The 15,188-nt window shown below is 41.3% G+C and overlaps 1 protein-coding gene across 2 annotated transcripts in view; it reads right to left on the bottom strand.

Annotated features, from left to right (window-relative positions):
- The window catches only part of gne (glucosamine (UDP-N-acetyl)-2-epimerase/N-acetylmannosamine kinase), a 52,025-nt gene extending 47,903 nt beyond the window's left edge, over positions 1-4,122 (bottom strand). Inside the window, exon 1 of one of the 2 annotated variants that reach the window (XM_083765519.1) lies at positions 3,992-4,122. The gene's annotated coding sequence lies outside the window, so the exon portion shown is untranslated. Of the gene's footprint in view, positions 1-3,984 lie in introns of both variants that reach the window. The other variant, XM_083765520.1, reaches the window with a different exon arrangement.
- Between the last annotated feature and the right edge of the window lie 11,066 nt (positions 4,123-15,188).

Here is a 15,188-nt window from a genome sequence, read left to right as displayed (position 1 = left end):
GTGACCCCCACAGGGTTTGACTTTCACATGTGTACTGACTAAGTGATGCCACTATACACTTAACTAAGATTAACTGTAAAAACAGGCTGCTATTTGACATGAGGGAATGGCATTATTGGCAACACTTCGCCAAGCTTGTTGTTGTATGTAGGCTAGGATGGACTTGGCACGAGAAAACTGACTTCTTCTTGATGTTGACATAGTTACAACACCCTGATGTGTACCAGGACCTGTATAAATAAAATAATCAAAGATCTAAAGCTGGTTTCTGAGAATCGGTTCTACAGTTTGTAGAATGGGCAAAGTTAAAACAAAAGTACAGGTCAATACAAAATCTTTACATCGGGGTACTCCATTTTTGCTAGTTGTCTGACAGCAAACAGGCTTCCTTTGTTTAAAGTGGGGCATTTGGTTTTTTGTATTGGCCAAAAATATTGTCTATATACATAGATTCATGAATCCACTTGTTGACCGGCTGTCGGTAATGGTATTGATCAATTATTTTATAGGGGGATATATGTGACCATACCATTAACAACCTATGTAAGGCAAGATTTTCACATGCCCAAATGTGCCCGAAATGTGCTGACTTCATCACATTTGTGATGACGGCTATGGCCGTTTTTAGCCCAAGGAGTGTTTTTTGTGCTAAAATAATGCTTGGAATGGATACAGAATCATGAGTTTGACACGATACATGCTACTTAAAGCATAATACAATGTTGACATTTTTTTTAATTTTTGCTTTATACATGTTTTAATGGTATGGTGGTCACATAAACCCTGATACAAAACATGTATAAATAATTTAAAAAGTGCCCCTCGGGCACAGGTCTCCACCAGGGCAGGTGGCCTCCTGGTGGCGCTATAGGCAATTGTGAAAAGGGTGCCATTTGTTCTTATGCCTTTGATATAAAGAAATGTGTTTTGCAAAAATCCACCTGTTGGTGGTGCTATAACAGGCCAAAGTGAAAAGGGTGGGATATATTCCTAGTAGGAAAGTGTGTGAAAGATTTATGATTTGAGGCTTTGGCCAGTCCTGCAAACTTTGAAAGCCAATGTTAGCCAATTAGGATGGAATATAAAATATCGGACAGATATATACGGTAAAGTAGGGATGCTGTGTATTATATCTAAGTGGGTATGGGAATGTATATAGTTCCAAGTTTCAAGTATTAAGGACAGTTGAAGTGGACACATTTAAAAAGGAATAGAATGATAGGGAGGGAGAGAGAGGGAGGAGAGCCTATTTCGTACGCAATAGTCTGGGAAATTCTTATCAGACCAATAAACCTCAATAAAAAGCAGGTGTTCAATGGTGGTCATATCACTTGTTTAATAGGGCATGAAAGCAAACACAGACGGGCAATGTGCAGTTTACTGAAACACCACCATGAAGTCCGTTTTTCACAAGCATTTTATGATTATTATCAGAGTACTAAAAATACCAGAAGATTGGGATCTCAACTTTATAAATCCTGTCAAACAGCACTGGCAGGTTTGGTGTATTGGTCTCTCGAAACCAGACTGTTGGCTCACACCATTTTCACATGCTTCCGCCTAAATCTCTATTTGTTGTAGCATTCTGTGGAATCGTTGTCTGGCCTGAGAGACTAGATTTGGTGTAACTGATATGACAGGCTACTTGAGACAGAAATAAAAAATAAAAATATGTATTTCCTGGCCCTGACAATAAACCTGTAGTAGTCAAGAATTCCAAGTATCTGGCTATCTGCTGTTACATGTGCATCTCTGGACAGCAGCCACTTACCGTAGACAAAAGCAAGGAAATAGTGCCACCTGCTGGAGAATAGAAGGCAGTTTCTGGACGTGTAGTGTAGTAATAGCCTGGTTTCCAGCCCATAGACCCGCCCACACGACTGAGCGCACTGGTTCAAGAGCTGGAGGCTCTCAGAGTCTGACAATCAGGCTTGTGTAGCCTAGTACTAGAATACCTTTGTCATGTTATAACATGTTTAAATGCTGTTAACCTCAGCACAAGCTTACATAGTTTCACCATTCATAAATAGCCTATACTTCTTCACACTTCTACAAACTGTAGGCCTATTTAGCTGTAAGTTGTTTTGGGTCTGTTTGCAAACAATTGAGCAAAAGTGAACATGTGTGTGCTACATAAAACAATATTTGTTTTATGTATGATGTGGTAATAAAGTCCCACATAGCATTAGCCTGTATTATTATTCATATTAACAAACAAAACGAGTTGGTCCTTTAAAAGCACAGAGTTGGCCTAATAAATATAACTTGACATCAAAGTTTCCCACACGGTCCGTTTCCGTATACATCAACAAGCGAGGTACGGCGAGCGGTGAGCCTAATTCAAATTCATGCTCAGTCGAAAATAGCAGATCTACAAGGTTGCGTAGTGGTGAGCTTTTAGATCTGCTATATGATGAATTGAACATGGTGGAGCCTATTGTAAACAGATGTAATGCTGCACCTGAATCTGCACCTGGCTCGCTGATAACAAACTATCCTTACACCTGGGAAAAACTGAATCCATTCTCTTCGAATCAAATAGTAATCTCAGCAAGGCAGATGGCTTCTTGGTTAGAGTGGGTGACAATATTATCACACAGAAAGATGAAATTACCTACCTAGGTTCCATCCTGGAGGCCAATCTTTCTGGTGATAAAATGGCCACCAACGTAATCAAAAAAGTCAATCAAAGAACAAGATTCCTTTACAGGATCTCCTCACTGGTCAACAAAAACACCTTGAAGACCTTAACAGGAGCCCTTGTACAAGGTTTCTTTGACTATGCATGCACCTCTTGGTACCACAGCACCTCAAAGGCCCTTAAAACAAGGCTTCAGACCTCCCAAAACAAACTGGTCAGGCTCCTACTTGGCCTCCCCCCCCCCGAACCCACCTCACCCCTGCCCACTTTGACAGGCTGGGATGGCTTAGGGTCGACGACAGAGTACAGCATCTTGCAATGGGTCTGGTCCACAAGATTCGATACACCACCAAGATACCCATGTACCTGTCTAAATACTTCCTTAATGTAAACGAAGTCCACACCCACAACACCAGAGGGAGTGCAACAAACCATGTACAACCCAGATTCGGCACAAACAAGGGACTAAATTCTTTTCGCTCCTATGCCACCAAAATGTGGAACGCCCTACCAACAGTCATTAAGACATGTGAATCCCTTGACTCCTTCAAAACCGCTCTCAAAGGGCACCTACGGATGGCTGCAATTCGAAACTGGCCTCTGTAAAATCTGAATCCCCCCCCCCCCCCCCCCCATTTTCCCTCACTGTATATTGTATCTTTTCCCTTTTTTGCTTCCCATATGATGAATTCCTGTTCTGTTCTTTAGCTACATAGAAATGTCTATTTGTATGTCTCTAAATGTTTGTATGTCTTTAAATGTTTTGATGAATTGAACAATGTGGACCCTGTTGTAAACAAGTGTAATGCTTAATTGGGTCGTCCACTCACAGTTAACAGTCTTTGTATTGAGTTTGTGCTTAAAATGTACTGTAAATTCTACAAACTGTTAATAAATATTTCAATCAATCAAAAAACAAGCACAGGCCACGCACTACTGCTCTACACCAAGAGCCCATGCATTGCAGGACCATGCTAGCCACCGTTAGCTGCTCTGTGTGTGACAGTTATCCACGTTTGGGGGAAAAGTTCCGCCGATCGATTGTTAAACGGAACGTTTTATATCAGCAAACAGTACCTATGCCCCGCAGAGGAATTGTGACCCGAATCCGATGAGGTTATTAGCCTATACACTGCAGTTATGTAGAATCTTTACGGTACAATTACCGCACATTCACATGGGCAGCTACTTATTTAAAACAAAGTTTCCATCAGTTTGTGTTGTTGTAGTAGTACGTAGTGGTAGCAGTGCCTACATAGCACCGTGGCTAACTAGCACAGAACCGTTATGAAGATAAACATAAAGCAGAGGGAGTGAGCTTTACGTAACTTGGTCTGCGTTACCTTTTCTTTTAGTTGCACAGACGCGTCCTTTTCATCTCAGGCTGCAGTGATCGCTGCGGTCCTTTTTTTACTGCTTCACTAGTTTACTTTACCGACACCAGAGGCACGTTCGCGTAGACACCCAATTCTCCATGAACGCACAATGACGAGCCAGCAGCAACACCATCAAGCAACAACAACGACGCTACGCAGTCTGCTGCGGTGGATCCGCAGCTCAACGCGCACGGAAACCATGGCAACAACGCTGAAAACATCACCACCACGAGCGTAGCGGTTGGTGGGGGTGGGGTGTGTTCTCGAACCCCGACACATGTGTGTGTTTCGTGTTTTAGCTGCGGACCCCCAAATTAAATATATTTGTTGTTTAAAAAAATAAAAATCATAAATTGCAACTCATTTGAAATCGTCCTGACAAATAAAAAGTTACAGGACAGTACCATATCCAAGGATTTATGAGGAATTGTGCTTTTCTTCTTTCATTCCACTTGTGACTTTGTAGCAACACATTTCAATTTATCTTATTAGATCTATTTCTCATTAACAATTACGACATTTAGACAAATAAACTAAATCATATACACGTATATCATCACCAGGGTCCCGGTCCCAGGCCAGAATCGTTTGAAAGGGTGCTTCATTCACGGATGAAAGTCCATTGGCCCAATGGACCCCAATGGCATTGGGGGTCTGTCACATGAAAAAAGCCCTTTTGCAGACCTAGTAGGCCTACTTAGGACAGCTGGGCAGGAGTGAAGAAGAGCCATGAACTCATAGGAAGAGGACAAACTGTCACATCAGTTGACTCATATGCCTCAGATATCTGTTACCTGATGAAGGTCAGTTGACCAGAACAATGTGTTCTCATCAATAAACTTGTAATGTAACTGTAGTGTGTGTAGACACTAGACAGTGTGCTGGATGTTTACCTCTTCCTTTGCGGGGGTCTGTGACATGATAGGAGTCTATCTATCTATTCAAATCAAATGAGAGTAGGACATTTTTTTCGTCGCAACACGTGTCACATTTGCCATTGACAATGAAAGGAGAATTTACGTCATAATATGACATAAATTCTCCTTTCATTGGCTTTCAATCGGCTTTTTGTGGCAACACAAACTTCAAATGCCATTGACAATCCAACGGATTGTGTGGCCCTGGTCTTTCCCTAGTGGGTCTGATCGAGGGTATAGCTACTGGGACGTAAGTCGGGACTTGATCACCCCGGCTGGGTCACCTGAGTGAGGGGTATGATGTTCGTGACACCCGAAACCCAGATGACCTTGGGATACATCACTGACGATATGTCCCAGTTGCATCCATGCGATGTATTACTGTTTTAATTCAGCTCGGGGCTTATATATATATATATATATATAAGCCCCGAGCTGAATTTTATATATATATATAATTATACATAATTATATTATAACATTAAATACATTGAATATTTTCTTTTAACATTGTATCATGGTTAAAAGATAACATAAATTGACAAATTAATTCATGAGGATTAAGTATATAATTTTTTTATTGGATGATGTACGATTATAAGAGCGCCCCTCACTTCACACGGGTGTGATCTTTTATTGTATAGCCAACTGTCAAGGTGAGATACACTGTCCTACAATGAAACACAAACCACACTTAACAGTCTATGTATGTGTACAGACAATGTCAAAATAGCACTTTTTAAAACCTACTGTACTCCACTCTATACAGCTCACTTGTGGTGCCGATACAGCAAAGTGAAAATGAAAAAACTTCAGGTGGCATATAATGATGCTTTTCGTATATTCCTGAGACTCCCAAGATGGACCAGTGCAAGTGAAATGTTTGTGACCAGTAATGTACCTACCTTTCATGCTGTACTGAGGAATTTTATGTTTAAATTCATGTGTAGACTGAGGGAATCAAAGAATGTATTAATTATGGCCTTAACAGGGATACAGTCTTCTCCTCATGTTTCTGGAAACACTGGAGGCAATGTTTATATATTTTTAATTGACAAGGACTGCCTGGAGTTTAAATAGCCTGTTACATAGGCTATCTCTGTGTTGTTGTTTTTGTATTTACTGTTATGTTTTTACATGTTGTTTGTATATGGACCCATTGTGTCTGAAATAAAGTTTTCAATCAATCAATCAATCTATATAGGCAAGCCTTCTCAAAGTGGGTTCCGGGGACTCCCAGGGGACCTTGAGGGTGTTCCAGCCAGCTACAAATGATTGATATTTAGGGGTAAAAAAAAAAGGACTCATACGCCAATAACTCTGAGAGTTATTGGGGCTCGGCTGCCAAACCGGGGGTCCATGAAATTAACCCATTCTGAACGGGCACCCATTTTGGTGTCGGCATCATGTTGTGCTTTAGCTATTTAAAAATAGCAGATCTACAAGCTCATATCGCGCCACCGAGTGGCGCGATACGAGCTTGTAGGTCTGCTATTTTTGAAAAATCGAAGAGCGACTGACATTTTTAGAATCTGATCTCAGGTCAGAATGGGTTCATCAGACCAGTGTGTGTCCGGCGGAAACCTCGTATGAATCTGATCTCAGGTAAGAATGGGTTAAACACTACCATAGACTCCATCCATCTGTCTGGGGGTTCCTGTCCTGCCAGGGCAGAGGCACGGTGCCAGTCTGGGGAATCATGGCCGCCTGGCCGGCATTCTGCTCTGTAATGCTGCTATATCTGGTGTGCTGCATTGCAGGGCTATTTCCTCAAACTGAGGCTGGTTTTGCAAGACGAATGCTGCTGACATGATGGTGGCACTGGCGGGGCAGCAAAGCCTGGAGGGGAGCTGGAGAAATGTCATGCCTAATCATTTGCAGTCCGCCGTGTGGCGGTGTCGCAGAGAAAAGGAAGGGAGAACGGAGGTGAAGAATATAAAGAAACGTGGGAGGAGGGGAGCACAGAGGGAAAGGGAAGGGAAAGAGAGATGTGAAGCAAAATGTGTGCTCCGAACACACGCCGAAAATGGCAGACCTACAAGCTCACAGAGCATCATGTTCGCAGAGCGTTGTAAGCTTGTAGGTCTGCTATTTTAGACAAAGTACAAATCGTGGGGGGAGAGAGAGAGAGAGAGAGAGAGAGAGAGAGAGATAGAGATCTAAGACTGGAAAGTGGAGGAGAGTAGCAGTGAAATGGGAAACCAGAGTCTAGGGAGGAACAAGTGATATATGGAAGGAGGAGGGATATATGGAAGGAGGAGGGGTGAGTGCCGGAAGGCAAGATGGAAAGAGAGAAGGGGTGGGGGGGGAGGGGGGGGGGGGGATAAAGCAAAGAGAGGAGAGGAAAGGAAGATGGAGGGATATAAGGACAGTTGGGGGAGAAGATGGAGAATTTGAAGAGAAGAGGAGTTCAAAAAGAATCACAGTCAGAAGTGAGAAAGGAGAAAGAGTTGTGGAGAAAGAGATTTTGTCTACTGTGCACATGTGTGTGTGTGTGTGTGTGTGTGTGTGTGTGTGTGTGTGTGTGTGCACGCGCGTGCGTGCGTGCGTGTGTGTGTGACGCAGTAGGACGTGCACTGGGACTGAAATGCATTTATCTCACATCTCTTCTACTCCACTCCACTCAACCCTGAGACATTACGAAAACACTGCTGCACTGCTCAGTGCTTGTGTGTGTGTGTGTGTGTCACACCCTTTTGACTGTGCAGGAGTGTTTGCCCACTTACGCTCTGTTGAATCTCTATAGACTAGAGTCACTAGACTGACGTTATTTTCATTTGTTAGTCAGGCTAAGTGGAAAGCATGCATTGAATGCAGTGCAGTATGCAGTAAAAAGCGGTCCATTCAGACTGTATTAGTCACTTCGTACAAATATTTGTTTTTGTTGGGCTTGAACCACAGTAACCACACAACAACATTCATGGATGCGTCGTACACAATTCATGTTGCACTGTTTTCTGAAGACTCGTGCTACTCTTAACACCCTCTGTAAAGGATAGTTAAAGACTGTATTTACGTGCAACTTCTAATTGCAATGTCGTTGCATTTGTGGAAATGTTAAATCAGATATTGCAGACGTGTTCATGTCATATACAGACACACTGACTGTCGTCAGTTGATGGATCTACCTTTCAAATTATTCTCTCTATAGGAAGCATAATACGAAAATATGTTATGGTTGAAATTAAAGTAATGGCAAAAACAGCTGATCAACAAGCTCATATTGTGCCACATTGTGATCTTGTAGATCTAAGAATTGGGCAATGTTTTTTTTAAATGATGCATAATGACATCTCAACATAGAGTGAAAGTGGTTACATTTCATAACTGTACATGATGGATTGAATCATAGTGTTACATTGAAATGTTTGTTAGAAAACCCACTCGGGGGGTTAACCCCTTAAATCATATATGGTTGACCGGAGTCCCTCAGGGGTCTATACTGGTGTATTTTCTGTTTTCTGTTATGGTGGAGAAAGCTTTAGTTGAAAAAAGAGCATAGTATTTTTCTCAGGGACACTGACGTCTGACCTCTAGTCTACACACGGCCACCTCCACAAACACCAAAGTATCTGTAAAATGCAACATTTAATTTGTAATATTTAGTCCCTCACTTTCGCCAACAATAAACAACAGTGAAATAGATTTTTTTGATCCATTTGATGGTCTAATACAGAAAATTAAACAAGTGAAGGAGCCATTTGTAATTCTAGACTGGAAGTGGAACCCCAACATTTGTATAATCTATCAAAATGGCCTATCCAGTGGTTTCATCGGATGCCTTTGCATGCATTCACATAATTCAAACTAGAAAAAGTGCCCCTCGGGGCACTTTTTTCAGGTTGTGGCCTCCTGGTGGCGCTATAATAGGCCAATGTGAAAAGGGTGCCATTTGTTCTTACGCCTTTGGTGGCAATTGGATGATTTGAGGCATTTTGTTCAAAAAATGTGTTTTGCAAAAATCCACCTGTTGGTGGCGCTATAACAGGCCAATGTGAAAAGGGTGGGATATATTCCTCAGCCTAGTAGGAAAGTGCATGAAAGATTTCACGTAAATTGCACACTGCGTTCATGATTTGAGGATTTTTGTTCAAAACGGGCCAATCCTGCAAACTTTGAAGGCCAATGTTAGCCAATCAGGATGGAATATGTAATACCGGACAGATCCGTCTGGAACACATACTGTGTAACGATTTGCGGGATTTTTGGACAAAATCTGGAGGAGTAATATTAAAAAAGTGTGTTTTACAAAAGAGACAATAATCGAGTAGTACAGTAGTGCATATAATCCAACCACCCGAAGACAGGTGCTGGCCCCGAAGTGAACCGAGAACTAAGAACCAAAAGACGAGTCGAGTCCCACTCTCCCGCTGCCAATTTCTTTCTTTCAGTTTCAGAGAGTGACGTTTTGAGCCCATGCTCTTCTCAAACAGTCTGAAGAAGAGCATGGGCTCCAAACAGAAAAATAAGAATTAGACTAAAATATATGGCTGTTGTTCGAGCAGAAAACATCTGCCCTATTGACATTACTACGGCATCACACAGACAAAAGTATAGCAGATCTACATGCTCCAAATGCTGCACGAAGCTTTTGCTGTTTTTCAATTTGAATCTTGAAAAGTAATAGTTTTGGGCTCTTTGGTTTCCGTGCACCCGACAGACATGTTACCCATTCTGACCTGAGATCAGATTCATACGAGGTTTCCACTGGACACACGCTGGTCTGACGAACCCATTCTGACCCGAGATCAGATTCTAAAAATGTCAGTTGTTCTTCGATTTAAAAAGAAAATAGCAGACCTACAAGCTCGTATATGAGCTTGTAGATCAGCAATTTTTCAATAGCTAAAGCATAACATGATGCCGACACCAAAATGGGTGCCCGGTCAGAATGGGTTAAGGATGGATCATGTTCAGGACAGTAGAGGCACAATTAGGAACATCATTGTTTAGAACTGTGTTCTAAACAATCTAATGGATCCAATTGTAGTTACTATTATTTAGTCTCAAGCTCTTGTTTATTAGCTACATATTTACGGTATAAAACACACAGACAGTCTTAACCACTGTCAACCTAGCCTACCTTTTTATTTTTATAGCATAAAATAGGACATTAAAGGTATATTCAGTGATTTCACTTAATTCAAATATCACTTATTTTTTTGTTTTGTTGTGATAATCCTCCCTACTATAGAGTGTGCTGACCATATAAGGAGTTCCTCCCTGTCCCCAGTTAACCCCTGGGGGTCAAAAAACCTTAGGTTTCGTTTTTGACTCTCTATCCTGATTGGACGAAAGGCTGGGTCCCACAGCCAAAAACGAAACCTAAGGTTTTTTGAGTGAAATCACTGAATATACCTTTAATCTATGAAACATAAAAGTTTGAAATAAGGAAATACAAGATTTCTGCTCTACAGTGACAAAGTTCCACTATTACATTTTTTTATACATTCTCTCTCCAAATACACTCTTTTAGCAGTACTTTAGTTGTATGATAAATAAATAAATTCATACTTTGTACCAGTACCAGTATAAAACATAATTAAAAAAATACAAACTCTTAAAAAAAAACTGAACCGCTTTGCCCACATTATAAGTTGAAGCCGCGAACTAGCGCCATTTCCATCCACCAGGTGTTTAAAAATCACACCTGTGTGAAGTGAGCGGTGCAACTGTAACATGTGGGGGTCCACAGGGGGTCCCCACAACATCCAGACCCCCAGGAACACCCCCTTGGAAACAGACAGAGTTACCGCGTTGCAGCTTTCCGTGCTCGGACATACAGACACAGACATACATACGGACAGACATAGCTCCGTAATGGAGCGGAGGCACCGCTCAAAAACCCGGAAGAGACACCCGACGCCTGGACTAGGCGTTTACTGTCTGGTCATACCCCCAGTGTGTGTGTGTGTGTGTGTGTGTGTGTGTGTGTGTGTGTGTGTGTGTGTGCGTTCTGTCTCTGTACACCTCAGATCTCTCTCTGTATCTGTGCTTCATTGTTCATGGGCTCCCTCTGGGGTTCATTGCCCACACAAACATACATGTAACACACACACACACACACACACACACACACACACACACACACACACACACACACACACACACACACACACACACACACACACACACACACACACACACACACACACACACACACACACACACACACACACACACAAATAAATTACATTTCACAGCAAGTCAGACAATGCCCCTTTTTTGTGTCATATCCTTTCCTCCCTAATCAGTCAGGCCTTATAGTGCAGAGACAGAGAGAGCTGCTTATCGCAGCAGAGACATGAGTTATTGACTGAGCCAGCCAGGACACAACCCATTATGTCCCTCCCTGGCTAAATATAGCCAGGAGCACTACAAGGCAATCTAAATCAAATCACGTCGTGACAAGCACATGATCAATTGTTACCCCACATCCTTACTTCAACATGAAGATGCACAACGTGCGTTGTGCCCCGAAAATAGTTGACGTATTTTTTTTAATTTAATTTAACCTTTATTTAACCAGTAAAAACACATTGAGACTGAAGCCTCTTTAATTTAATTTAACCTTTATTTAACCAGTAAAAACACATTGAGACTGAAGCCTCTTTAACCAGTAAAAACACATTGAGACTGAAGCCTCTTTAACCAGTAAAAACACATTGAGACTGAAGCCTCTTTAATTTAATTTAACCTTTATTTAACCAGTAAAAACACATTGAGACTGAAGCCTCTTTAACCAGTAAAAACACATTGAGACTGAAGCCTCTTTAACCAGTAAAAACACATTGAGACTGAAGCCTCTTTATTTAACCAGTAAAAACACATTGAGACTGAAGCCTCTTTAACCAGTAAAACACATTGAGACTGAAGCCTCTTTAACCAGTAAAAACACATTGAGACTGAAGCCTCTTTTATAAGTGTGAACTGGCCAAGAGAAGAGGCAAAATAAGTAACACAGCTCAGCTCTGCCAGTAACAATGAATACAAGACAATAGCAGGATAACAGGACAACATGATGCAACGCTCATAAATACAGTACCCACTACCCACGCATACAGCACCCACGTACAATGCGTTGTGAGATTGTAGGTCTGCTTTTTGTTGGCATGCAACACCGTCATAAGACGGAGCATAGATTTGGCTTAAGTCGTCCACTTCGCACTCAATCTCCACCGAATGTAGCCTACGCATTTGCATTTGTATTTGATATCTTATACCATTCTCTCAAGGGAGTATCTGTGACTAGACAGTTCAATTCAATTCAATTCAATTCAATTCAATTCAATTCAATTCACTTCACTTCAATTCAATTCAATGAAAATGAAAATGGGGAAGGTACTGTATATAGTTGGAGGGGGTACAGGTACAGTATTGTATAAACAGAGCTATGTCACAGTTCAATCAATCATTTAAGTTCAGAAATATCATAACTTTTACAAAAACTAAAACAGAACAAAAAGTCATACCGTGAGCTGAATCCAAAATTGAACACATCATGGTCTGCTTTGAAAAAAAAAGTTGGCAGTAATTTCAAGTTTACCTTGAGTCACAGTCAATATGCTACCATATACAGTACATGCCAGACCACCTTTAAAAGGTGTGGGTTTAGTGATTGTGAGCCAGGGACCACCATCCTACCAAACCGTCTCGACAAAACTCAACCGGGCATCACGGCTGGGAGCGTACTCAAGTTACATAGGGCTCAGGGAACATAAGCATGACCCCCCAGAAGGGACCTGTCCACCACTATACAGAATAGTATACAAGTCCATATCCCCACCCGACACAGCCGTGAGGGGTCATGCTTATGGACTTTTGTATTGTCTATTCTTGGTTATTCTGTATAGTGGACAGGGACATTCTTTTTTTACTGTACTTCTCTCACACTCTCACAGCTGCACAAGGTAAAAGAATAAAATAAATAAAAACACACCCACATTGCTTTTACTGTAAGCTTGGGGAATTATGCCTGCCAACTGACCCAGAACTTCAAGGGATTGTGTTTAATACATGTGCCTCTTGACAGAGTTTGTGAATCTTAATGTGCGGATCCTCTTCTGTGCTAGTTAGCTTTAAGAGCAAATTACCACTGACAGTGATAATGATATTAAATGGTAATGTCTTTCAGTGGAATGACAATCACACAAATACCAATCGTTGTTAGACATACGTGTTTGAAACACGCATGTCATGATATGATTGTGAGCGGTTGTGAAGTTCACTATTCTGAACAATAAAAAATTAAGAGTTTGTTTATTTATTTTTAATATATTTTACTTAGAATGATGACATGTCCAAAATAGGGATGCATCATGCCATGTTGAAAGCGGTTAATTTAGATTTTTACAAAGATAAACTTTAGTTTGAAAAGTGTGTAGCATGAGACAGCATTAATTCCAACGCATGCATGCAGTATAAATGATGCATATGATGAGGCCATGGGTGGGATTTGAGAAACTAGAGTGAGCAGTATTTTCAGTATTTTCCTTATTCACAAGCTCTCAGCCAAAGCATTTATTTTTAGATTGCTCGGCTCCTAAATTAAACATGACATTTTTGCTGACCCCTCATTCCCTGTCATGTTCCTTGCTTTGTTGACTGTTACACATTTGATCAATCTGGAACTGTTTGGACACACACATGCCAGCAGAGGGTGGTGAGAGGTGACAGAAAAGGCATTTTGAACACGAGGAGCTTAATTTATCTTGTGCAGTCATTCTACTGGATGTCAGAGTTACATTGCTTGTGATGGCTACAGGAACTGTCAACTTCCAATAACATATGGATGTAATATGTACAGTATGTGTGCATGTGTATATCAACTAAAGACATTCATAGTCGACTAATAGTCTAATAGACATAGGAATTGGTTGACTAATGAATGTTTATTTAATTAACAATTCTGTAAAATTATAATCATGCTGAGACCAGCCTTTCCAGGTCAGTTGAGAAATCAAAATTGTAATATTGATTTCTCCTCAATGAATATTCACTATTGCAAGTTACAGTGTAGAAACTGGTAGAGACGTACCACAGGAGATGGATAAGAAATCAACAAAATGAAACGAAATGAAATGAAACAAAATAAAACGATTCACAGCAGCGCAATCTGGGGCAACCCGATAGCCGAGTGGTCAGGCACCACATGGGCTCTAGTGCCAGGACAGTCAGTTTGATATCCCGGATGGCTGGACCATTTGCTGCATAACGCTCCCCTACTCCCTGGATTTCCAACCACATTTGAATAATACAGGACTAAGCGAGCCTGGAACTGTTAGATATGACTGGGGTTAGCATATGCCACCCACTCACCCCTCTAGGCTATAGGGCAAAGGCATGCAATGGAATCATTTTAGACCTGCACCTTCACATCTGCATTCTGGTTCATTCATATGCCTCAGAAAATAGGCAGACACAAACAGACACAAGGAGGAGCATAATATGTCTTCATGTCAATGAGATTTTAAGGGCTTTGTGAAATCAGTAACAAACTAAAGAGATTATTTTGGACCAAAGTAACAATTCTGTAGTAATTGTATCTCACTATTATTGTGCCCACTTGCAACAGAAGTCTAAATAAAAAGGCTACAGTCCCTCCGTCCGTCCATTTATTCTAACACTATCATCCAAAATATATGTTAAACCCATTCTGACCTGAGATCAGATTCATACGAGGTTTCCACTGGACACACACTGGTCTGATTAACCCATTCTGACCTGAGATCAGATTCTAAAAAATGTCAGTCGCTCTTAAAAAATAGCAGATCTACAAGCTCATAGCGCGCCACCGAGTGGCACGCTATGAGCTTGTAGATCTGCTATTTTTCAATAGCTAAAGCATGACATGATGCTAACACCAAAATGGGTGTCCGGTCAGAATGGGTTAAAACCAATGGCCGGATGTTCAACTCTATACTGACTCCATGGCCATTCCTCTATAGTAGGTTCAAATATCCACTTACTTGCCTAAGATGTAATGGAGGGATTGCCAACTTGCTGAGTGCATTCATGCTCGCTTGAGGATATGACCTAATTTCCTCTTGCCGTCTTGCGCCATGCACACCGGCCCTCTGGCCAAAATATCAACTCAATACACTCAATATACATGATCTGAGACGGATTCTGTCAGCGAGTGCTACTGCCTTAACCCATTCTGACCGGGCACCCATTTTGGTGTCGGCATCATGTTATGCTTTAGCTATTTAAAAATAGCAGATCTACAAGCTCATATCGCGCCACCGAGTGGCG

The sequence above is a fragment of the Protomyctophum parallelum genome (assembly GCF_964188405.1).
Source record: "Protomyctophum parallelum genome assembly, chromosome: 5".
Classification (NCBI taxonomy): Eukaryota; Metazoa; Chordata; class Actinopteri; order Myctophiformes; family Myctophidae; genus Protomyctophum; species Protomyctophum parallelum.
Note: the sequence above shows the minus strand (reverse complement) of the source record. Positions and strands in the feature narration are given on the sequence as shown.